Source organism: Anolis sagrei, chromosome 3 (assembly GCF_037176765.1).
Source record: "Anolis sagrei isolate rAnoSag1 chromosome 3, rAnoSag1.mat, whole genome shotgun sequence".
NCBI lineage: Eukaryota > Metazoa > Chordata > Lepidosauria > Squamata > Dactyloidae > Anolis > Anolis sagrei.
In genome coordinates, this window is record NC_090023.1 from 192,635,645 (window position 1) to 192,662,157 (window position 26,513).

The window sequence follows — 26,513 nt, forward strand, 5'->3', positions numbered from 1 at the left end:
TCTAGTTTTTCCTACTATCTTCTCCTCTTGGTCTAGGTAGTGGTCTTTGGAAACACATAGTTTGTCTTTTATTCTAACATTCCTCTAAAAAGATTTAAAGCATGCAAAGCTTTAATGGGACCTCCAAGAGTCTTACATACTCACCTTTAGTCTCCCATTGAAGAATCTCAGTATTCCTTAATCTAGAAGTGATACTTGCAGCATTCCAAACCTCTTTTTTTGTATTCTTCATAATTTGGAAAAAGTAAATTTCTCCATCCTGGTATATGTCACAAACTCAACCCCCTCCCTGAATTTCTGCCTCTCTCAATAGTTTTCCTTGACTTTCCTTGTGTTCTCCAACCCAATGTTGCTGAAACCACAAGTTTATCAAGTGGCATCTGGGCCTCCAGAATTGCCAACCAAATGTCTTTCCCATTTACCCTAACACTTTATGTTCATTAGCCATCTGCTTCCACTGAAAGCCATGATCTATACCCATCTCAAGATACTACTATACAATCTTCAGTCCCAGGAGAACACAGCTTGATCTTAAAAGAGTTCAAGGCTAAAATAAGGTTTATCTAAAGAGATTGAACAATGCAGGTAAGAACTCACTTGTAGATATTAATCTGGAATGTGACTTTATGAATCAATGGTAGGGATTGTTTTTAAAGCAAAGGGGCAGATTTGCAACCAACCCATGCAGAGCTACAGTTTCACCAGAGATCCTGCCATGGAAGACACCAACATTAAGTTGTCTAACAACATTTGGCTGGCATAGCATTAATTCATAATGCAAGAGGGTGCCAGAATTGATTAGCAGCTATGAAATAATGAGTCAGACACAAAGATTTGGGTTGTTTGCCATAAGAACCTATTAAATATAATGTATGCCTGAATGTCTGACTGATGCTAGGTATCTATATGTGAACAGGTCCTTCCTTGGATGAAACACCTGGATCTCAGGGGCAATCTAGTGCTGTGGATAGCTCACTTCAGTTGAACTTTTTCCGGACAGTGAAGCTGGGCACCTCCCTCCCAAGATGCCAGGTTTTATAAGACAGAAATTCCCAGGCCATTTGCAGTGGCAGGCTCTTTCACAAACCCCCAAGCTTCTGGGCCTTAAAGAAGTCCTTCCAGTGAGCCATCCAACCAACCCGGGCACAGCATTATTTGAGAACACAGAAATGCTGGACCACTCTAACAACCACCACGTCAAACTACACAGAGAAGCCATTGAAATCCATAAGCATGTGGACAATTTCAACAGAAAGGAGGAAACCATGAAAATGAACAAAATCTAAAACCCTCTAAAATTGTAACAGCAAAACAATACTCAAACACAGGGAAACTCCAGAGATGAAATAATCAGGAACAACTAATCACCTCTTAAAAAAAAAAGATTCCCCCAGGCACTAATAAGCCACAACAAAAAACTGTCGGGCCATCAAATGCTACCTCCAACAGACAAGAGTTCTTTCTCCCACCCTGGACATTCCAAACCCAATTTTTCTAGTTCCAACAGACCTCACACCCTCCAAGGATGCTTGCCATAGATGCCTGTGAAACGTCAGGACAGAATGCTTCTAGAACATGGCCATATAGCCCAAAAAAACTACAACAACCCACTTCCTTTATTTGTTTGTTTGTTTGTTGTTGTTGCAGTGGGATAAGTATTTAATTCTGACAGTTATATTCATTTCTCTTCTTTCCTCCAATGAGCTCACGAAAGGTACATGGCTCTCTTTCTCCTTGATTTTCACTCACACAGCCCCATGGAGTAAGCAGATTGAAGGAAACGTCTGGCCCAAGGCCTTCTAGAAAACTCATTTTTCTGTGAGTGCTTGATATTAGTTCTACAAAGTGCTTTTCCAGTACTCCTGATACTACGTCACATCATCTGTAAATTGAAATGTTGGTTAAGTGACAGGCCTTAAAAATGTACTGCTTTGATCATGATTTGTGGGCATAAAATGGTCCATGTGTATTCATGCATGCCCTAATTACTGGATGTATTTTATATAAAACATTTTTAATGGGGACTAATGATTTTTATGGCCTTCACTTAATGAAAGCCATGGGTGGCTCATTTGGACCATTTGTTATCAAAACAATTTTGGGAACGTGATGTCTCAATTTTTATGTTATTCCATATTGAGCCTGTTCTTATACCACTGGGATTGAGATGTTTCTATGCCAATTAATTGCTCTGTCAAAAAAAAAAGAACACAAATAAGTAGATACATTGCCAGTTAAATCAAGCATTTCCAAACTATACATGACTATTTTCAGATGATAATACATAAAAATGACTATATATGCACAGATCTTTGGACATACTCAACTCTATATAAATAAAAATGTAATGTTCGTTTGTGGGATTAACATAACTCAAACATCACTAGACGAATTGACACCAAGTTTGGACACAAGACATCTAACAGGCCACAAGTGATCATCACTCATAAAAACACTGAAAAACATAGTGGAAGGGACTTAAAAAGCAAAAAAAGCAAAAAGATGCTACAGCACATGAGAAAAACCACATTTATACTCATATACATGAATATATACACACACAGAACACATGTACACAAACTGGGCCACTGAAAGTAGCTAGTGGTGAGGTAATGGTGAAACAGAGTTGTGATGTCTTCTGGGAACTTCTGGTTGATTAGTGCAATGGTGTCTGCTACCTGCACCATGGCAAATAGAGACACCACATCGAAGCTGATCAGCTTGTCATTGGTATTTGCTTGAGGTTGCTGATTTTTTTTTTCTATGAAGTGGGCTGAGTCCTTGATGTAGTGTGTAGTGAACCCAATATGGCTTTGTAACTGTGCAGCAAGAAATTTTGCTAAGTCGTACGTGGGGGATTCAATGGCACTCACGATGGGTCCATGGGTCCATGGCTCAAATGGACAGAGAGAATTATATCAAGACGTAATGTAGGAGACAGTCTGTATCCATTGTCATCCAGCCCTTGGATCCAGCTTTAAGAGGTCAAGAAACATGAGCTATTGTGGTAAAGAAAACAACATCAAAATATTATTCGCACTTTACAACTGATTACAGTTTTAAATAGTGTACTTTATTTTAGCATTTTTTTTCCGGTAATGACATTTCATAACATTAAAATCCTTTAATTGTAGATTTGTCCAAAATGTCAATTCAGATTAAGTTCGAAATGTAAATATGACTAAAGTCAAACTAACCATTTATTTTTTTCTTCCTAGTCACAGACAGATCGTGGAAAGGTTGACCTTTGCATAAGTGTAAGAATATAGCACCCAATAACATACCATGAGGATTATTCACTGACTCAAGTTTTGAGGAGAAAAAAAAACTCTATTCTAGTAGTAACCATATTAAGATGATGACCTATCTCTATTCTCATATTCACATTATGTCAATTGCAATGGCACTTTGCACGTGTGTGTGTCCTACCCACCACACATATGTGCATGCATTCATAACTTATTAATCTACTGTACCCTGAAGCAATTCTAAATTTCCCAGTAATACTCTGTTCTAATGGTCTTCTTGATGTACTTGTTTTGGCAATAGATTGGCATATTTATTTTATTTTTATCCTCTTAATTTTCATCCTGTTTTTCTCCTGCTATAGAGAGTGCAGATGGTATATAAAGACACAAAGTGGCCTCTACTGTTTTATAATAATAGAGAGAAAAAGAAAGCCATTATAAATGTGACCAGCAAGGTCAAAAATCAATATGTTTACTCTGAATTATCTTTGGAATACCAATTTGCAGGCAGTGGCACAATGGGCTGAACTGCTGACCTGAAGATCGGCAGTTTGAATCGGCGGAACAGGGTGAGCTCCCTCTGTCAGCTCCAGCTTCCCATGCAACTCCCATGATTCCATATTCCCTAACTTTGCCTAAAGTGGGGCAAAGTTGGATTGAACCCAGAAAACCTGAGATACTTATAAGAGGATGATGTGCTTTGTGGAGACAGACACTAGGGAAATTCATGATGAGTTTGAGTTTTGGACAGCATGGACCAGTGTTTCTCAATCTGAGGCGAGGACCCCTGAGGGAGTCGTAAAGGGGTGTCAGAATGGTCACCAAAGACCATCAGAAAACACAGTATTTTCTTTTGGTCTCTGTGGGAAGTTTGGCCCAATTCTATAAATGGTGGGGTTCAGAATGCTCGTTGATTGTAGGCAAACTATAAATCCCAGCAACTCCCAAATGTCAAAATCTGTTTTCCCCAAACTCCACCAGTGTTTATGATTGGGCATATTGAGTATTTGTGCCAAGTTTGGTCCAGATCCATCATTGTTTAGATACTCAGTGCTCTCTGAATATACTACAACTTCAAATCTCATGGTCAATGCCCACCAAACCCTTACATTTCTGTTGGTCATGGGAGTTCTGTGTGCTAAGTTTGGTTCAATTCCATCATTGTTGAAGTTCAGAATGCTCTTTGGTTGTAGAATAACTGTAAATCCCAGCAACTACAACTCCCAAATAACAAAATCAATCCCCCACCCCACCAGTATTCAAATTTGGGCATATCAGATCTTTGTGCCAAATTTGGTCCAATGAATGAAAATACACCCTGCATATCAGATATTTACATTATTATTCATAACAGTAGCATAACAGTAGCAAAATTGCAGTGGTGAAGTAGCAACAAGATAATGTTATGGTTGTGGGTCACCACAACATGAAGAAGGAGTCACGGCATTAGGAAGGTTGAGAACCACTGCAATAGAGCCATGGCAGTTGTTGTCAAGCTGCATTTATTCTACAGTGTAGATATACCTGGTCGCACAGCGGGTTAAATTCCTGAGTTTCTGAATTTGCTGACCAAAAGGTTGGCATTTTGAATCCGGGGAGTAGGGTGAATTCCTGCTGTTAGGACCAGCTTCTGCCAACCTAGCAGTTCGAAAACATGCAAACGTGAGTAGATCAATAGATACCACTTCTGCGGTCAGGTAACAGTGCTCCATGCAGTCATGCCAGCCACATGACCTTGAAGGCATCTACGGATAACACTGGCTCTTCAGCTTAGAAATGGGGGTGAGCACCATCCCCCAGAGTCAGACATAAGTAGACTTCGTGTCAAGGAAAAACCTTTACCTTTACTTTACTAGATGTATTCCATGACTCCATTCCTTGGAATTCTTGAGTTTGCAATTTGGGGAGTCCCTGGGACTTTCTGAGAATTCTAAATGGCTCTCCTTAAACTGCAATACTAGCATGGATGTCTTGTAGTTAAAAAGCAATTGCAGAGGTATAGTAGCATGAAAAGGCTGGGAGCTTTTAAGCAAACAGCTCACCCCTGGTAATTTACAGTCTTGGAAGACTGGAAAGAGCTCACATATGTCCACAGGGCCACATTTTGGGCATTCTTGCAGTACACCTTATTATGACTAATGTGCAAAATAGCATGTCAGAATAATAGTGATATATTAAATCCAATGAGAAAAAAATGTTTCGACATTTGCATGAAATGAAATTCTGTGTTTTACTCAATGGATTAGCCTAATCAGTTAAACCTTCTAGTTTTTCTTTCGTTTATTTATGAAATCCTGTCCTAAATAAACTCTAGAGAAACAGCTGGGGCTATGCATTGTATTTCATTGTATAGAATTCAGTCCCGACTAATAAGCAATAGCAGAAGTCCATTATTTTTATAACCATGAACTGAGATTTGTATTTTAAATTTTAAGCAACCGAACATAGAATTGAATTTTACATTTAGAGAGATACAATTCCCATAACCGGTAGTTTGAAGCCCGTTGAGGTTTGACAGAATTGCTTTTAAAAGCTGAAAGACAATTATTGGCAAACAGACATTTTCTGTGCAGCATTCCTTTTTAAACAAAAGCTGTGTTACAGGAGAGGCATAAATCCACCCCTACATTTTAAGATTCATTCGGAGTATGTTGTGTTGAAATTTGCAGTATCTAGGGATTTAAGGGCATTAGGGAAGTAAATTTCAATTATTTTTCATTACATGATTTCTTCTTGCTATGGGATTCCTTGGTTTTCTTTCCACATTTGAATGTCTTGAAGTGCTACACAGGAATTATCCTGCAAAGAGAAAGGTGTGGGGTGATTTGTGTGTGCGTGGGTGTAGTAAGTGTGTAGGAAATTCGTTGTGTGCGTGTGTGTGTGTGCAGAAAACAGGGTGGGAGGTTTTCACAGACACATTTCTGTGCAGAATGATTCCTGTACAACACTTCAGAACATTAAGTAACAGGGGGAAACTACACAAATCTCACAGATTTATTATTCTTTCTGACAAGGTTTCCCAATTGATGGTGCCTTAGATTCACTGGTTTTGGGTTTTGGAGGCATGGCTAGTTCTGATAGTGAAGACGAGGAGTTGCTGGAAGGGTCAATAGAGGAGATGGAGGTCAGCAGCTTCCAGCCACCTCCCCATCATGAGCATGAGCCTTCAGCAGTAGCAATCTTTCTCCAGCAGTCTGAGAAAACTGAAGCTAGCACATCGGAACAGGAAAAAGAAGGGTTAAACATACACCCACCTTTGGAGTGCACGAGTAAGCAAGCAGAGTATCACAGGTCTAAAAGAGGATCAGAGAAACAAACTAGCTTACTTTTCTACTACAAAATCTCTCATTTGTGATGGGCAATGGTGTCTCTAGCTTGTCTTGGAATCTTACTCTGCTGGTTTTCAGATTACTAGCATATCTGATCCTGGAGTGTGTTTGTTTGTGTCAGGATTCAGCCCCACATTGCCCAAGTCCCAAGTCCTCAATGAGGAACAATTAGTTTGTTTAGAATAGACTAAGAGTTTCCCTTCCCCCATGTCCCCTGTATCACAGTTGGAACATATAAAATTTCTTCTCTCATTCTGATTGGTTGTTTTAAAAGCTTACTTTTCTACTACAAGCCTTTTTTGAATCTGCCTTCTTACACTTTGGTATGAAGAGTATGCAGTGTGCTTTTGAGATCTCTCTCTGCTTGTGTGTCAAAAGAGATGTAGTGATTGGTATCTTTCCCTTTCTTGAAACCTTAGAAGAGATGGGTGTTAGAGTAGCTCAGACCCAGAGTAGAACAGCATTGGTGGAGAACTCACAGAAAATCTGACCGAGCACATTCTAAAGCGTGTTTAAGATCCTATTCCATGGCAATGAATGCAGCACAAAACTTTCATTGTTGCCAACATTGCATCTGTAAAGAACCACCCAAGATAGCAGTTTCGAGTGATCAGAGGATTTTTAAACCCCACCCAGTTAGTGATGATGATGATGATGATGATGATAATCCTTTATTTATATCCTGCCCTATCTCCCCATGGGGACTCAGGGTGGTTTACAACAAGTTGTGGCAAGCATTCAATACTAAACCAAGAATGAACTAACCAAAACTACCCAAATTCCCAATCATACCCAACATTCACGTCAAAATATTTTTCCTACCTAATTAATCAAGCCAGAGGGGGACTGGCAGAATGGTTGGAGGTGCTGGTGAACACCTCCTTGGCTTCAAAGAGGCTGTAGTAACATCTTTATTAAAGAAACCAGCACCGGATCCCACTCAGCTGAACAACTTTTGACCAGTTTTAAATCCCCGCTTTCTAGGCAAGATTCTTGAGGAGATGTTGACCTTTCAGCTCCAAAGTTTCTTAGATGAAACTGACTATCTGGTTTGCCCCATGCTTCACAAAGATTTTCACCAAATTTCTGATACCTATATTTTTAGTAGCATTGCTGATTAGGAGACAGTATAGATCATATTCTCCCTCCCCAGACTGCACAAAGTGGCAAATGAGATTATAACTCAATATAGCTGTAAGCATAGGCACTGACAGGCTGAATTCTTCATCCCATTGAAAAGACAGCGAAATGAAAATATGAGAAGCAAAAATATATGACAATAATAAATAAATAATAACTGACAAAAACAAGCACAGTTTTATCTGATTCTGCTGACTCTAGAAGCCTGAAGAAGGATTGTTTATCAAGTTTCCAAAACAGATCAGTCTGAAATGAGCAGCAAAAATGGCATCAGGAGAAAGGAAAGAACAACTCAAATCTGAAGGAAGAACATTAAAAATGATAGTTCCTGATCAATGAGAAATTTTTAAATATTGCTGTGTGTCAGGATCAAGGCAACTACAATGTGAATATGATTTTTTTGTCCCTGTGGATGAGGCATTCAATGGCAAGCTAGATGTTGACTTCAGTAACTATGCCATTAGTTCAGTCTAGGAAAAAAACTTTTGGGACTACATCTCTCATGATTCCCAGGCCAATTCAGAATGAGTAATCTACTTTTGTTAGATTTGAAAATAATTTGACTATTAAATTAGGATTTGTTTTTTGAAATTGCTAGTTCTAATTTGAGTACATTGATTCAATAGATTTACTTCAGTTGGAGCTCACAGTAGGATTTATGTCTAAGCCCAAAACTTTCAAAAGATTTCTGTCTTTTTGAAAGAACAGTAAACTTTTGATCACGGGTAGTAGATGGTGCATGCCTGGCCAGGAGGAACGGAGAACAAAATAATGAATTTGAGATCTAGATGTGGTCAGGCATTTATTTTGCTATTGGGTCAAAATTTTAATGTAAAATCTATCTCCTCAATACTACGAGTCAGGGAAAGTGCCACAAAATGGTCTGATGAAATGACATGTTATTAACTTGGATGTAAAGGAAGGATAAAATGCCAGATAATCCTATTGTATGAATTTTAAAAGGTATTTTTCTCATCCTCAATACTTCTTTGCCTTTATATGATCTGATGAAAATGTCACTTTCTGAAAAGTTACACTTCAAAATAATCCCAACTGTACAGACGCTTAAGATTAAGGCTTTTTTTTTTTGCAAAGAAAGGAGTTTCTGAGGCAAAAGAAAACAGAGAGGCCCTCAAGTTATAGTTGCACTTCTGCTAGAACTGATGACTGATGGCTTCCATGTCAGTGGGTTAGTCCGTGGGACTGTTCTATTTTAGTCCCAGTTTTCATAGATCTATCCCCTATCCCAAATATTGAACCTTTCAAAAGAAAGTTTCACATATAAACCCATAAGATTCACCAGTCTGGCATTTTTTTTTTCGTGTCAGGATCAACTTGAGAAACTGCAAATCGCTTCTGGTGTGAGAGAATTGGCTGTTTGCAAGGATGTTGCCCAGGGGATATCTGGATGTTTTGATGTTTTACCATCCTTATGGGAGGCTTCTCTCATGTCCCTGCATGGGAAGCTGGAGCTGACAGAGGGAGCTCATCCACACTCTCCCTGGGTTTGAACCTGCGACCCATCTTCTGTCCTGCCGGCACAAGGGTTTAACAAGGGGGCTCCTGACAATATGGAACCATTAGAAGAAAATCAATAAGGAAAAAGTCCCAGGAAGGTATTAATGGAAGGTGTACCTGAAATAAGTAAACATACCCAGACACTCATAATAATAATAATAATAATATCCTGTATTTCTTTCTGTTTGGAGTTATCCTGGATATGTGGAAAAGTACTGGAAACTATGCACCAAGTAAATACTTTTGCTGACTATATAAACTGCTTTTGCTGAAAGAATAAAATGAGAAAAATATGTTAAGTCTAGTTTTGGAATATTATATCAAAACAACCTGTCCTGGGAAATGAAAGTCAAGCTGAATTTAAATTTCAAAATGTTGTTTTTGGGACCATAGGTCTTCACAATTCACATAAAAGAAACGGACATGATTGAACAGCTACATAACAGGGCAACTTACAAGGGAACAATCAACATCATTAATCATCATTAGAACCAACTACCAATTTCCTGTCTTTAAAAAAACACACACAATTTAACTACAGCAAATTCAAACATACCCTTTTAACATGCACATTCTTTCTTGCTCTGTGGGAGTAATTATTCAATATTCTACTAAATGGCTATGAACTGGATCCAGCTAAAACAGAAACTAGGCATTTGGCTCTTCTATCATCACAAAGAGAAGAATCTGATGGGCGGTGGGGTGGATCCAACCGCTTTGAGTCCCGCCAGGGGTGAAAAAGGCGGTATATAAAGACCGTAAGTAAATAAATAAATAATCCTTTCAGCCTTTTGATTTTGGATGTAAACATTCAATTAATGAGTGGATGTTTTTACATTACCTTTAAGACAGATGGAGGTTTAATTCAGGTAAGGTAAAAGTGGTCCTATCACTCAAAAGGCAAATCAGAGCATAGGAGTTCAGCCTGCACTGGATAGAATTACATTCACCCTGAAACCCCAGGCTCATAGCTTGGGTATATTCCTGGAATTAGCCCTGAGCCCAGAGGCCCAGGTTTCCAGTAACCATGACTGCATTTGGATAGATAACCCACATGTAGTAGCCAAAACAATTCCTTAAAATGATAAAAAAATGGGCTTTGGTGATGCATGCCTTGATTACATCTCATTTGGATTAATATAACATAATTTTCATTGTTCAAAGTATTCTACCACCCTTGAGACTAAGGACTTTATCAAACAACAAGTTTGTCATACAATTGCACTGCTTAATTCCATGTTTAACACTGTATTTCATTATCACACAGTGTTGTGACTGATCATTATTACATTGCCTTTCCATAGGTATAGAATATTATTGTTTCATTGATGAGGAAAAAAACATGAATGGCTCTAATATTGTTGCTGTTCAAATATTGTTTATGTTGCATTCCACTTCATTTCCAATATTCCAGCAGTCGTTTGGTAGGAATGGGCATGGTCCTCCTCTTGTCCTGCTCCCTATGCCCAAGTGGGGTGAAGCCCCTCCAATTTTGGTGTTTAACAAAGATGACATCATGGCACTGAAAACACGTTACCTTGACTCTATTTCTTGGCTTTATTTTATTTTTTAATTTGTTTTGCTGTAATTGCGTCTCCCCTCACCCTTCAGAATGAAGGGGAGGAAGGTGCTATGTTTGCTTCCAGCAAAGGGAGATCTTAGAAAATAGTCTCAGATGGGACTTTTAAGGGGTGAGGCCAGCATAAGAATATGCACCCTGCCCTGCTCTCCATTCCAGTTTTGGCACTGACCCACCCTTCCGCCCTTTAGCAGTATACTTTATGGGTTGCCAGTTGGAGCTGGGTAGGAATCCCCCTCCCCATGTTCTATGGGGTTTTTTCACCTGGCGTAAACTGTTCAGTCAGGGCTAATTGAGTGAATGGGCTTTAAATAGGATATCATGCAGGAGAACAGAGATAGGTTCACACATTGGTGTACACCTCAGGCACCCCTTTGTAGTGTAGGTCGTGAAAGAAGACTTCATCTGTGGTTAAAAGAACCAAGGTGAGGGTGAACATTAATGGCCTCAAGCTGTGAGAATTCTCGTATCAATATCCTCTGGAATAGCCATATCCTCTATCCATTTCCTTGAATGGTCACTCTGGAAGCAACAGTTGGTTGCAGCCAGGGACGCTGGTATCTCACCCTTGCCGATCCAGTTCTAAGCACAATTCAAAGTGCTGGTCTTGACCTATAAAACCCTATACGGTTCTGGCCCAGCGTACCTGTCCAAACATATCTCCATCTACGTCCCACTTCGAAGTTTAAGATCTTCTGTGGAGATCCTGCTCTCGACCCTGCTTCTGTCACAAACGCACTTGATGGGGATGAGGGACAGGGCCTTCTCAGTGGTGGCCCCCCATCTATGGAATTTGCTCCCTGGTGAAATTAGGTTATCTATGCCTCTCCTTTCCTTCAGAAAGAAGTTAAAATCATGGATGTGGGACTAGGCTTCTGGGTAATCATGTTTACATTTACATTGATGACAATCACTATGGGAATGGACTATGAACAAGCTTGATGGAGTCTCTAACCACAGAAACCGGCTTAGATTAGGCCACCAGGCTGCTATATTTAAACAGATTTTAATTGAATTTGACTTAACATTTTTAACTGTATGTAATTATTGGATTTTATTGTGTATTTTATTATGTGCACATGGAGGCATCGAATCGTTGTCGGCTGGAAGCCGCCCTGAGCCGCCCCCCCCCCCCCAGGGTTGAGAAGGGTGAGGTACAAATATCTGAAATAATAATAATAATTGATGGATCAGGAGTAGGTGTTGGATGGCCACTGCCTCAGTATATTTATGCACCAAGTTCATGACCTTAAAATTGGTTGGTAGGTCACATAGAGACTGATCAGTAACATTTAATAAAAGTTGCACATAGTTTAACCCACACTCTTGTGTTGTCTTGTTATTTTATTTGTTTGGGAGCAATTACATAATTGCAAGAAGCGGAGAAAATATGCAACGGCAGCATAAACTGTACCAAAACTGTAGTGTGTATAATACTGCAGGCAACACGCACATCAAAGTCTGAAAACAACAAGAAGCCATACAAATTCTATCACTGTTTATGCTGGTTAGAGTTCATGTATAGCAGCCTAAATATTTCTTTATTTATTCACCGCTTTTCTCCCCCAGGGGGTCTCAAAGTAGTTTCCAACAAATTCATGGCAAAAATGCAATGCCTTACAATATATAAAAAACTAGTATAAAAGCAACTGTAACATGTAATTATAAATCAAATTAAACCATATTAAATAGAGAAACAACAACATCTAGACATTTAAAATGGAATTAAAACATATTAATATAAAACATTAAAATAATAACATCTATATTTGTGTGAATATACGTGCAGACAAAGCATTGGTTACAGTTGTCATTCTGTCATTGAAACTCGGTTTTTGTTTTGTTTTAATATACTCAGCACAACTAAAATAATTTATATGCAGCCTTTGCAAAATCAATATTTAGCAGATTTCTAAAACTTGTTCACATTTGTTTGCTCAACCTATTACCTCTATTGGTGCATTGCAGTCAAGAGAGGAAAAGGAGTTCAATGAGATTCTGATTACTAAAGGCTCACTTCTACCCTAGAAAAATCTAATGATTGCTTAGGGCTATTCAAAAAACTTAGATGCAGCCTTCTTTTACATATCTGTGATAGATCTCTTCCACTAAAATTACAGGGGGTTTCACTTCTTTGTTCAACAAATTAATGACAGGAGAAGAAAGCTTTAAAGGTGATGGATGGGTGATCATCTAATGCTAAAGTCAATTAAGTTAGTGATGATCTAAAATTCAAGAATACATTGACACTGACATTTCGTGATTGAAAAAAGAGTTTTAGAAAAGGATTAAAATATGTCTGTTTGAGCTTAGAGAAGTTAAGTGTTTAATATTTGCTTCAGTCAGTGTTTGGCTAAATAAATGGGGGGAAAAAGAAGTTGATTTAGTTTAAACAAGCCAAAGTTCCCAACCAGCATTTACAGTTCTCTATTTTTCCCTTGCTCAGTCAAACTATCCAGGTTAACCATATTCGGAATTTCAAACTGTCATGTCCCACTATGCAGTTGGGTGGAAGAATAATCAACATTTGCATCTCATTGATTATTATGGGATAAGTAGAGAAATCAGATTATATTTCTTTAATTATATGTTTAGGAACCAGCATGATGTAGTGGTTTGAGTGTTGGACTACACTCTGGAAATGATTGTTCAAATCCTTCTCAGCCTTGGAAACTCTCTGAACAAATCCTACCAAAAAAAATCCCCAATAAGCTTCCCTTAGGGCAGGGGTTCCCAAACTGAGGTCCGTGAGCCGAATGTGGTGCTCCAAGGTATTTATTTATTTATTTATTTATTTATGACATTTACCCATGGGGATTCAGGAGGGTTTACATACATATAAGAGGCAAACACTGAATGCCATTATTAAAATCACACAACATCGAATCACTCTCCCTCCCCTTCTCCTAGTTCATCATTTCTACCTGCCAGGAGAGCTCCGGAGAAAGAGAAATGGTGGTTGGGTTAGTTATTTTCTTTTTTAAAGGCTTTTCTGGGGTGGGGGGTGTTTTATGTATGGGTTTTGTTTTGTGTTTGAACACCCCCACCCAAGAAAATTGTAGATGTTCTGGAGAGGTATCTGGACTTCAAAGTGCTATCTGGAACCACCCTGAGAAAAATGTAGCATAAAATAGTAACATTTCCAAGATCAGGACATTCTTGCATCCATAGCATGGATGGGATTTTTGAGTTAAAAATGCAGGATGGGTTTGCTCATTTTATATGTGGTTCATAAAGACTTGTTTTGGCTGCATTCTACCTTTGGACTGAAATTAAAAAAAAGTTCCAGATGGAATAAAATTGACTTCAAGGCAGTTCCAACTTGAATTGCACTTGTGTTCCATGTAGGACTACAAAGTGCTCCTATTCAATAAGAGCTGTAACCTATGGCAAAACCTTTCTGATATGTTAGCACTCAGTGTTCATGTGACTGCACAGTTCTTGACAGATAGTCTTTAATGTTATTCCCCGACTAGCAATAGCCTGACCTCATGTTTGGTGTTTATTTTCAAAATGACAATGTGGGAAAGAGCAGATCTGTTGTACTCTATTTTGCTGCTGTGTTGTCTTGTTTTGTTTTCCAGCGATTGGATGATCTGATTAGACTAAGTGATAATTCAATTTGAATGAAAAATTCTAAGAAGGTAATTAGCTTGTCTGTGTCAATGCCCCTGGTCTCACTTCCAATTGTAGGCTTCTAATTGATGCACTTTTCATTTAATTGTGTCAGTGTACACCGCAATTTCCTCTTGAAATAAATTCACAAAGTTGCCTTTCCTACTGACTTCATGCTCTTATTGTGCTTTTAGCACCTCTGGTCTTGACTGAGTTTCTCAAATATGGTATTTGACACATGATGATAAAAATGTTGCACAATAACATAAGGAAGAGTGAGGGATTTTAGATCTTATATAAAATCTTGAGCATACTCTTTGCTATGTCCTGTAGAGCTATCATAAGATATGTAGGATTTCCATGAAGTCTCTGTGTGTTTTTATTTACCATTCAAGCTGGAAATATGAGTTCATCCAGTATAATGCATTCTTCCCAGCTATCCCTAAGACAATTTAAGCTGGGAATCAAACACTGCAAGGCATGGGTGAGAAAATTTTTCAACTACATTCTCTTAGTAGGTGGAAGGCACAAGCTAAAAATGGGGCCAAAGCCACATTTACTCCACACACTCATCCATTCACACACCATTCATTTACTACTATGCGCATCAATGAACTATACATCGGACTGGGCTGTGGCCCAGTTAGCTGAGAGCTAGCTGCATTAAATCACTACTGACCAAGAGGTCACGAATTTGAAGCCAGCCCAGGCTGGAGTGAGCTTCGGCCATTTGTCTAGCTTGCTGTCGACCTATGCAGCCTGAAAGACAATTGCAACTATCAAGTAGGAAATGTAGGTACCACTTATGCAAGGAGGCTAATTTAACAAATTTACGACACCATAAAAACCTTCCAGCAACGAGCTGAAGAATGAGGAAGTACTCCATCAAAGGACTCGGTGTCACAATGGACGGTGAAGCAGCAGCTCCCCCTTTGGCTGGAATCAAGCCAGAATCTAGCATACCCTCATGAAGCCGGAAAAAGCTAGGGCAAAGCAGGAATGTTAAAAATAGCCTCTGTGTCTGTCTATATATGTTGTATGTCTAACTGGCATTGCATGTTTGCCATGTATATGTGCATTGTAATCTGCCCTGAGTCCCCTGTGGGCAGAGGCAGTCCTAGGTAAATTTCAATGGTAAGCAAACAGTATTTTGGCGCCCCCCTCCCCCCCAACCAATCACTGATATATATATATTCTGTTCGTCATGGGAGTTCTGTGTGCCATATTTGGTTCATTTCCATCATTGGTGGAGTTCAGAATGCTCTTTGATTGTAGGTGAACTATACATCCCAGTAACTACAACTCACATATGTCAAGGTCTATTTTCCCCCAAGAGTGCCTCAAGAGCACCCCTGGGCAAAATCAACTATACTACAAATGCTTACTTTGCGTAATGGGTTGAGCCACTCCTGCCTGCGGGGTGAGAAGGGCAGAATATAAATACTGTAAATAAATAATAAATAAATAAACTTTCTAGTCAGTCTCATCACCATTTCAACATGTCTTCCTTAGGTTCTTTAACTTCATACACATGCTCCATCCATAACCACACACACCGATCCATTAGATGTCTCCATACTTACTCCTATAAAAATTCCCTATTCCTCCCCTGGTGGAGAAAAATTGACTCCTAGAAGTTCTCTTTCTGCACTTTCTCCAAGTGCTCCAACCACTTTTCTCAAAACCACTTTTCTCATTTGAATGATATCAGAAGAGGCAAGTCCAGCAAGAAACGAGCTGGAATGTTAGAGCACTTGAAAATTTAGTCGGCATCTGACCCATCTGTCCAATTTACTTGTCCTGTTTATTTTTATTTTGCCTTTAGAGGCTGAAAGTTTCTCAAGATGATTTCAGCACAGAGTGACCCCCTTATATGCAAAGGTTATGTATCTGAACTTTGTGTGGATGTGCAAAACAGTGGATAATAGGGAATCACTCTCTGTCCCACTTGCCCTAAACAGGGGCTGAAAACATCCTCTTTCCTTCACTCCAAATGGCAACAGATTAAACCTCGCTTACCTAAAGAGTTGCTGGCTCTGAAGGAGGGCTGGAGGCATATATAATTTTAAAGTAAGTCTAGTTTTACTGAATATGTGTCATGTATTATGTTCTGTAATTGATGGTCCTTGGTGATGGAAGGGTTAATGTAAGTATTAGTTCTAAAGGGTTGAGTAATCTGTAAGTAAGAGTTCATGGGTTAAGGCGATGTAAGGGTGGAGGCTTGCAAGAGATAGGTTGCAGCTGGGTGTTTCTGGGTATAAGGAGTTAGCCTTGGGACTGATCTTCTGGAGAAAAGTATTTGTCTTATATTGGTGGTAGATGCTGCTGGTTTCCCTCCATGTTTGTGGATTTTCGGTATCCTGACCTGTCTCCTGTAATCTTGGAACCCTGGAATCTTGAATCTTGGACTGGCTTTTGACTACGGTATAGACTCTTGATCCCTGGACTTTGATTATTCAACGCTCGGCATTTGATCACTGGACTGGACTCTTTGACTACGGTGTAGCTTTTGCTATCCGTTTTTGTTTATTCTGTGGCTGAGTGATATCTTTATGTTTTATATTTTGGACTATTAAAACAGCCAGAAAGTAAATTCTGTTTTAATTAAACTGTTTGATAAAACTGGGTTTTTGTTTGGTTCATCTCTGCCTCTTATAAAGGCAGAGCCCTGGCAACGTGACAATATGAAGGAGTGAAAGATCGGCAAATTTTAACTTACAAATCCATGGATGCAGAATGTCAGCCATATTTTGGGTGCCTTGTGTGGAGATATTTTATGTGTACCGATACACATACAGACATAAAACAACACTTCTGACAAGAAGTGTGTGTGTATATATGTGTGTGTAAATAAATGTAGCATTTGATTATTTAAATGCCATGGGAATTAGTCTAAGGGATTTTATTGCTGTTATTATTGATGTCCTAGAATTATCTCCAAACAGCTAAATAGTGATGTAAGCATATTGTGAAATTGCTTTATTAATACAGTATTTGGAACTATAGCTCACTGCACTGCAGTTTTATTACCAATTGCTTTATTCAGCAATTTTTCGTGTGGGGGATAAAGCAAGCTAATAATTCACCAGGACAAATATTGTGAAATATTCTATTTGGGTTCATGCAGAACGATAAAGATTACAAAACAAGTCAATTAGTGAGTTTGCTTTCAATCTGAGAGCAAAGTTATTCTGCAGATAAAACATAGCCCAAAATCATTTTCCTTTTGCAAAGGGCACATCATGAAGTTGAGAACTGCACCACTGAGAGCTCTTAAACATTCAGGAAAAGCACACAGCGCAATCCTCCTGGGACTGTACCACTTCAAATTGTAAGTAGGGAGCCACATGTCTGAATGCTAGACATTTAGCTTCATCTTTTCCCTGATGTGCTTTTTCATGTACATGGACCTTTATGTGCAACAATTGTCAAACGTGATTCCCCACTTATAGTCCAAAATGGTCGTCTCATGAGATCTGTTATGTGAAATATTTCCCCCCTGAAAGCTTCAAGTGGTAAGGAGTGTTCAGATATTTTATGCTATGGTAGCTGTTTCCGAGGAAAGACATTTTATGCAATTTCTCCATGATAAAGACTGGTGGTAAAATAACACGACTACATAAGCATCCCTTCTTGCAAATACTGAATGGTAAGGACCTATAATTTAACATCTGGGGTGAAAGGAAGACTTCTGGACTGCTCTCCCCAGTGAAAAAAATACTATACTAGACCTTCCCAAACTTTGTGAGTTTCCTTTTCTAGCTCAGCAAAGGAACATGGAAGAAAAGGTTACTCATGTAAGATGTAATATTTCACTTTGCTATTGCATTCTGTCCAATAGACATTGTGGCTTTCATATGCCACAGCAATTATAATAGCAAACAAGATGACATAATTGGCATAAATATTTGCCTTGTTCACAATTCACCAAACATATCAGTTCATCAGCACGCCAAATTAAATATAGGGCATTTGGCAAATCACTGCATAACAGCCATTCCATTTAGTTTTATTGAGTATCCATATAAGAATTTATTGCAGACATTTCTACTTATTCCTCCTCTGATTAAAGTACTGATATCAGGAGTTAACCAGATAAACAGTGGCTATATGTGCCAACTTCAGCATTTGAGAGAGACAAATATGGCAGTTCTGGACATTTTCAGGTAAAGTGTGCCCTATAGGCTCAGTAGAGCTATTCTGAGCTCCCAAACACCTCTCAGCACCACTCAAAATAAGTTAAAATTGATTTTATTGACTCCTCCTCATTGACTAACAATTTATTTCCTGCTTTTATAAAACCCTCTTCTGTGATGGCAATAAGAGAAGAGGCTACAAGAGCTATCCAGTCCAATCCCCAGTCATGCAGGTATGTACAAACAAAACACTCCCTCCCACTTCCTAGAGCAGTGGTTCTCAACGTTTTTTGACCAGGGACCACTTTGACCAGGGACCACTCTCCAACATTAGTACCAAAAGGGTTACAAATCAGTCTTTGGTCAACTTTATATTCGATTTGGAGTGCTGATTCAGAAAATTGAATTGGATAGATCACATCAGTTCTAGTTTCTTATGCAGAACATATGCAATGGTCAACAAAAGGGAAGGAGTGGCTGGAGGCATGAAAGGAACAGAAATAAAATAAAGAGAAAGGAGGCTCACAGACCAGATTTTCATCCTCACGGTCCACTGGTGGTCCACAGCTCACAGGTTAAGAACCACTCTCCTAGAGGGGCATGTACAGCATTGATACATGCACACACATACAGAAGTTCAACAGGAAATAACCAGTGGAAGAGAGGGCCAATGTAGTCGGTTAACACAATCACGCTATAGGAACAAGACAGAGAGTGGAGTGTCAACATTGCAACTCATGAACCTTATTTTCTTAGCAGCAGTGCTACTAAGTTCAAGGTTTCTGCAAACCCAAACAGGCCCATGTGATGTGTCAAATATGCTTAGCAAGCTCACGGAGGAAGCTAACTGTCGCAACTGCTGGACTTGTTTATTACCTGCCCAGTCACAGAAAAAAAAATGATTCGTTTGTGTCCTTCCAGTTCTGAATCATATTTACCTAGTTAGTTGGGCTTTGTCCAAATTCTGGGCTTATCTTCATGACATTTCCAGAATAGTTGGCCTGGAAACAGTTTTGACCTATCTGCAAGCCCTGTCCTGCCCTACCCCAGTGACAACATAAGGTCCTACACCAAATCTCAGCTTTTGATTTTGAAATAACAAGAAATAGAACAAAGACATAGTCAACTTTGGGCTGTGAATTAATTTAAATAAATTCAGGGGATTTTTAAAATATTAAAAATGCATTAATCTTCATTCATTCATTCATTCTGTATAGGGCTCAAGGTGACTTGTTATTAATTATTGGTTTCTCATCATATTTTTTCACAATTTTGATGCATTTAACATATTTTGTAAAAAAAATCTGATATGAACCAAGTATTAATGCCTAAATCATCTCTTCCTCTTAGTTTCTATTGACTGTTTTCTTTAGTTAGATACTCTCTTTACATTCTGAATTCTTACCTTGAGTTTGGCCTCAGTACTGCTTCTAATGGGTTTAGCCAAAGCAGTGCTTGTACTGTATTTATATCTTTTCCATATATCTAAGAGACTTCTGATGTCTGTTGAAATCTTTTTTATTAATAATTTTTAATGTTACCAATATTTTTCTATTCAGAAGTTTAAAAATGATTAAGGTAGTGGGGGTAGGCAGGAGGGAGGGAGCGTATATTGGGGGAGGAGAGAAAAAAATATGAAATGGTATGGAATGAAGGGGGAGGAACAAGAAGAAAAAAAGAAAAGGGGATTTTGTTGACCGCCTTGAGTTACCTCCGGGCTAGAGAAAGGTGGGGTAAAAATGTCGTAAATAAATAAATAAATAAATAATGTTTTCATCTTGGTTAAAAAGTCCTTGATTCGACTTTTGTTTATTTCTACAATTCCCATTTCGCCCTTTCTCTAAGTGTGGGGATTTTCCTGTATGTCTTCCTTAAATTAAATTAACATTTTCATTTTTTCTTGTTTCAAATAGTTTTTAAATAATGCCCAATGTGTTGGGATTTTTGGGCCATCTTGGTGGGGGTTTTTTTAAATATGTGAGTCAAGTTCTCCATACTCATTATATCTACTATTTTCAATAGCCATTCGTCTATTGATGGGATTTCTTTAACTTTCCAATTACTTGCATAAGTTTTTCTTGGCTGCTGTCACAAAGTAATTTAAAAAATGTCTTTTTTTTTCTAGCTTCAGGCCTGTCATTCCCAAGAGAAAGTAATCAGGTTTTAATTGAATTCTTATTTTCAGTATTTTCTGGATTCTTTCATGTATATTCTTCCAATAATTGTTTCCTAATTTACAGGTCCACCACATGTGATAGAAAGTGCCAAACTATGCTTTGCATTTCCAGCATTTATCTTGCATATTTTTGAGGGGTTGTATACCATTAGTACCAATTTTGTTTCAAGTCATATGCATAGCTATACTTTAGTTTGTTGTTCCTAATTCCTTCCCACTCTTCCAGCTTGATTGAAAGCCCAATATTGGCTGCCCATTTTGCATGTTGAAATTTTAACTTATCCCCTTCATACCATAGGTATGTATGCCAGCTATACCTGAGTTCATAGCCATCTAGATTAAGAAGATTTTGGTTCTCTAATGTTATCCAGTTTTTCAACCAGCTTATCTCTGCTGCTTCATGGTAGTGTCTGAGATCTGGTAGATTCAGTCCCCCTCTATATTTCGCATCAATTAAGTTTCTGTATGCAATCCTGGTTCTTTTCCCTGTCCAAATAAATTTGGTAAGATCCTTTGTTCATTGATCAAATATCTTTAATGACTGGTAGATTCTGAAACAGGAACACCATTCTGGGTAGTACCATCATTTTTTATCATTGCAATGCTTCCCAACCAAGTTATTGATAAGCCTTGTCAACTAGTCAGGTTTTTTTAAAATCTCTGACCACACTCTCTCGTCTTGTCTTGAAATAGGTTACTGTTTTTGTTTGTGAGCCATAGACCTAAACATTTTACCTTCATGACTACTTTACATTCTGAAATGTCTTCCAATTTTGTACTATTTGTTTCTATAATTTTATTAAATTCCTAGACTTGTCCTTATTGATTTTAAGTCCTAATAAGTTTCCATAATTATTGTTTATCTCTAGAAGTTTTTTCGCACTCTGCAAGGGTTTAATTAGGATACAAACCATATGTTGGCATATGCTGTAATTATGAATTCCTGTCTTTTTAATTTAAAGCCTTCAATACCCTTCTCTCGTGTTCTAATGTTTAATATCTCTAGCCCTAGAATAAATAGCAAAAGCAACAAGGGGCATCCCTGTCTGATCCCTTTTTGGATCTCAATGGTATTTGATAGTTATCTATTTATTTTTAGTCTAGCTCTTTGATTTAAATATACTGCCTCCACTGCCATTTTAAATTGATGCCACACCCCATATCATCCCAAGACCTTATCTAAAAATCTAGAGTCTAGTTTTGTGGTATACTGGTTGGCACTGTTACCAGTTGAAACATTTTCCACAATGCCAGAGGAGAAAATGCTACACTAATTCCCATAAGGTTGGCTTGTCTGCATTTGAGGGGGAAAATTGGTAGTCACTTCCAGACATTCATTGTGCATGACCCCAGAAGCAATTTTAAAATGTGCCAGCAAGATACGCCTTCATGTCAAGCAAATAAGAGAGACTCATCTAGGTGAACCACCCCTTATTGTTTTATTATTCTGTCAAAGAGAAATGAACTGAATTCATCGATCCATTAAATTCTTCAGTGCTGCCTCAGGATACCAATGTTCATTAGAAAATAAGGAACTGGAAGAAACCCAACAAACTGTAGAATATTAAGGCATACATGCATTTTTAATAGCCCCTTGCTAATGTACTTTTAGCCTATATTTTAAAATACATAATGTTTTCTCTAATCAACAAAGCAATGGGGAATGCCTATGGACCAAATGACGCTTTTAATAAGTTACATCTTAATCTCCTGGGTAACACTTGCTTCTTTTATCACCTTCTAAACCCACAGAACAGTGCTGCTAACTGCCTGTCTAGTTTTATACCATCAAGGGAAATGGAAACAGTTTGCTACTGCAAAGTTTTGCTGCCATAGAGCTCCTTTCAAGAGCTTTAGTCATCCAAGAAATGCAATGAGCTCTTGGTATCTCTTGGGGTGTGAGACCAGGACACTGTGGATATCAAAATCTGTGGATTCTCAAGTTTGATTATATATAATAGTACAGTAAAGTACTATCCCTTATATAAAATACCAAAATCAAGCTAAACCTCTCTTACAAAGCCACAACAAGCACAATGCAAAACTAAATATTATAATATAATAAAACTTTATACCCCACCACCATCTCCCCAAGGGGTCTTGGGGTGGCTTACATGGGGCCAAACCCAACAATTACAATGCAAATATACAACATACAAATACTTCAATAAAATATAATGAAAAGAAAGATACACATGAAAAATAAAATACAAAAAACAATACAAAGTAAACACACAATGCAATCACAATAATTAAACACAGTGGGCAGGGCCAATTGCACAGATTAAAAGTTTAAAAACACTGGGTGAGATGAGTGTATCTGGAAGGAGGAGCAGATGGGATGAAACAATGAGGTTTAATTGCACTAGAGGATAAAATAAAAGGGCATTTTTATGCAGGGTTTAGTCAAGGTCAGGGATTGTTATATACCTTTGCTTCATTATATTTTACTTGCAGCCCTTTCATTGTTATTTATCATCCCTAAAACGAAAACAATATTCTCCAGCCATGAATTATGCTGAGAGAAGGCTGTTTGTCATCACAAGGAATTGGGCCCTATGGAACAAGGAAAATCTGAGCTAAAGATTCCATGATAGATCTCACTGGTCTCCTTAATTTGAAGTATTCAAGATATGTTTATGCATCAGTGTTTGCCACAGTTCTGTAAAGTAAATTAGGATTATTGTCCTTATATTGCAGTGGTGAGAAATACAGTCCTAAGGTCACAGGTTTGGTTTGAGTTCAGATGGCCCAAAAAGATGGGTCAGCACAGGAACAAAGAAAGAGAGGAGTGGGCTAATCCACCAAGAAAATGAAGAGATGGGGGGTGCCAGTGTTGCCAACCCATGCTTTTCTACTTTTATCCTTAGCTGTTTCTAGTTCTTCCTAAGGCCACCTAGTGAGCTCATGTAAGAGATAAACTTTCAGCTGAGGACATGTTATGTTTCTGAAATGTTATCTTCAAGAAATGTGTTTCCTTACTGGCTCTTACCTTTATAACTCTTATTAACTTTGATATAATAACACCTTTTAAGTTCATTTTATGTATAGTCACATTTTTGAGCCTGCTGTTCACAGCTATAGCATGACTTATTCAGAAAATCCAGAGAAATAAAAGTTGTGGTACTAAAAAACAAAAACAACCTTGTGTTAAAAGTACACCACATCCCAGCAGGCCACCAAGAGCCCCAGCTGGGCTGACTACAGATGAAAGAGCAGCATGCCACCAAGTTAAGTGGAATCATTTTGTAAATAATCTATTTAAAGAATATAGGCTGCCCTTCTGGAAATTCACCCTTCCTCTTTCCATACAAGTCTGAGCATCTTCAGATACTACAACCCTTAACTATGAAGTCACTACTTAAAAAACTTGTGACTTATAAGGAGAGACTTGGACCATGTTGAGAAGCAGTTGCCTTCAGTCTCAAGCAAAGGGGTATATGAAAAGTTGGCACACTGGAAGAGTAGCTTGAGAAGTTGAGGAAATGGAAAAAGAAGTGAGATGTAACTGAGAGTACAGGCAGTCTCTGAGTTACAGACATCCAACTTACAGATGACACATAATTATAAATGGAGGTGAGACAACAGGAAGTGAGAGAAATTAACCCCTAGAAAGGGAAATTCACTCCTGAAAGAGTTCTCATGAGGAAAGAACATGCACCTTTTAAAATTATGTACAAGTATGTCCACTTTTTGAAACATATGCATACTACTTCTTTATCCTTTAGTTTTCTTTAGAAGAAAGTGCAAAAGCTGGGTTGCAGCTAAACATCAAAAAAACCAAGATTATGGCAACAAGAATGATTGACAACTGGGAAATAGAGGGAGAAAACGTGGAGGCCGTGACAGACTTTGTATTTCTAGGCGCAAAGATTACTGCAGATGCAGACTGTGGCCAGGAAATCAGAGGGAGGAGAGCAATGTCCAGTCTCGATAAAATAATAAAGAGTAGAGACATCAGACTGGCAACAAAGATCCGCCTAGTCAAAGCCATGGTATTCCCTGTAGTCACCTACGGATGTGAGAGCTGGACCTTAGGGAAGGCTGAGCGAAGGAAGATCGATGCTTTTGAGTTGTGGTGCTGGAGGAAAGTGCTGAGAGTGCCTTGGACTGCGAGAAGATCCAACCAGTCCATCCTCCAGGAAATAAAGCCCGGCTGCTCACTGGAGGGAAGGAAACTAGAGACAAAGTTGAAGTACTTTGGTCACATCATGAGGAGACAGCAAAGCCTAGAGAAGACAATTATGCTGGGGAAAGTGGAAGGCAAAAGGAAGAGGGGCCGACCAAGGACAAGATGGATGGATGGCATCCCTGAAGTGACTGGACTGACCTTGAAGGAGCTGGGGGTGGTGACGGCCGACAGGGAGCTCTGGCATGGACTGGTCCATGAAGTCACGAAGAGTCGGAGACGACTGAACGAATGAACAACAACAACAATCCTTTAGTCATAGTTGCACACAGTTCCAAAATGTGTATTATACTGCAGAAAGCAAACTTGCTCTATCTTCAAATGACATCCTTTTCAATATTTAAACATGGCTATCATTTTGCTTTAGTCAGAACTGTGGTGCCCAGATCCATTACCTAAACACTGTAGTTCAAAAGAGATATTGACAAGCTGGAACAAATCCAGAACACAGTGACCAAAATGATAAAAGGTCTAGAAACTATGCCCCATGGAGAATGGCTTAGGGAGCGGGGTATATTTAGTTTAACATTCTCATCTCCAGGATTATACTGTTATTTGATTTAAAATGAAACATTGAAACACATTGGACACTTTCTGCAAAAGTTGAAACAATTAGTTCTCATATGCATTTTAGAAAGCAGTAAATTTCTCAAAGGAGACAAAGTCTGGAAAAGTATGATTTCATACTGTTAATGATGATAAATTATAATAATAAATGATAATGATGATAGTGATGATAACAACAGAAATAGTGCAAATAATGAATATTCTAAGGTATTTTAAAAATAGTTTAGAAATTTTACTGTATTTGACGACAACCTTTATTTACCTCTCCCCTAGGCACCCACTGACTTTTTTTCATGATGCATGGTGTCCACTTGCTACCAATTCCTGAAAAAAATCACTGGAAATATGTGTTTTCTTGGGAAACATGAGAATCTTCTTGCTATCCCAACAAGGTAAGCACACCGCATAAACTTCTGAGTGATCGGTTAACAGTTCTGTAAATTCAATTACTTAAATGGCTCTACTTTAATTCAGAATAGAAAGTGGCTTTAGGCTTCCATATTGATAATCACCATGTATCAATAAAGGAATAGCACTTATTATATACACTAATTTGGGGACTATGAAAACCCATGAGGGTTGAATGCCTACACTAAATTGCTGCAATACATAGAATTTATTTTATGCCAATAGCTAGTCTTGGAGACTCATTCAGCAACTGAATAAACTTCATGAAAATTAACAACATGTATTCTAAAGTAGTTGGCAACAGAGCTAGCACCACACAGTTATGTACTCTCTTACACACGCATATTGTTTTAAAGGCATTCCTCTCACATTGAGACCACTCTTCCTTGTCCTGATGTTGCACACCAGGGCTGGGGTTGGCACCTTTGAACCCGTAAACACATCAATGTTCTTTAATAAGCAAAGCAGTTTATTGAAGATTAATATAGTAATAGTCAAAAAGGTAAAAAGCATTCAAACAAGGAATAAGGAAATGTCCACAAAATAATCAATAAATCAAAGATATCCAGTCAAAATCCAAGTCAGGAAACAGAATAGTCCCAAAATCC

The 26,513-nt window shown here is 38.4% G+C and overlaps 1 pseudogene; it reads left to right on the forward strand.

Moving 5' to 3' along the window:
* Positions 1-6,312: 6,312 nt before the first annotated feature.
* Positions 6,313-26,513, forward strand: part of LOC132770151 (GPI-anchor transamidase pseudogene) — a 130,904-nt pseudogene continuing 110,703 nt past the window's right edge.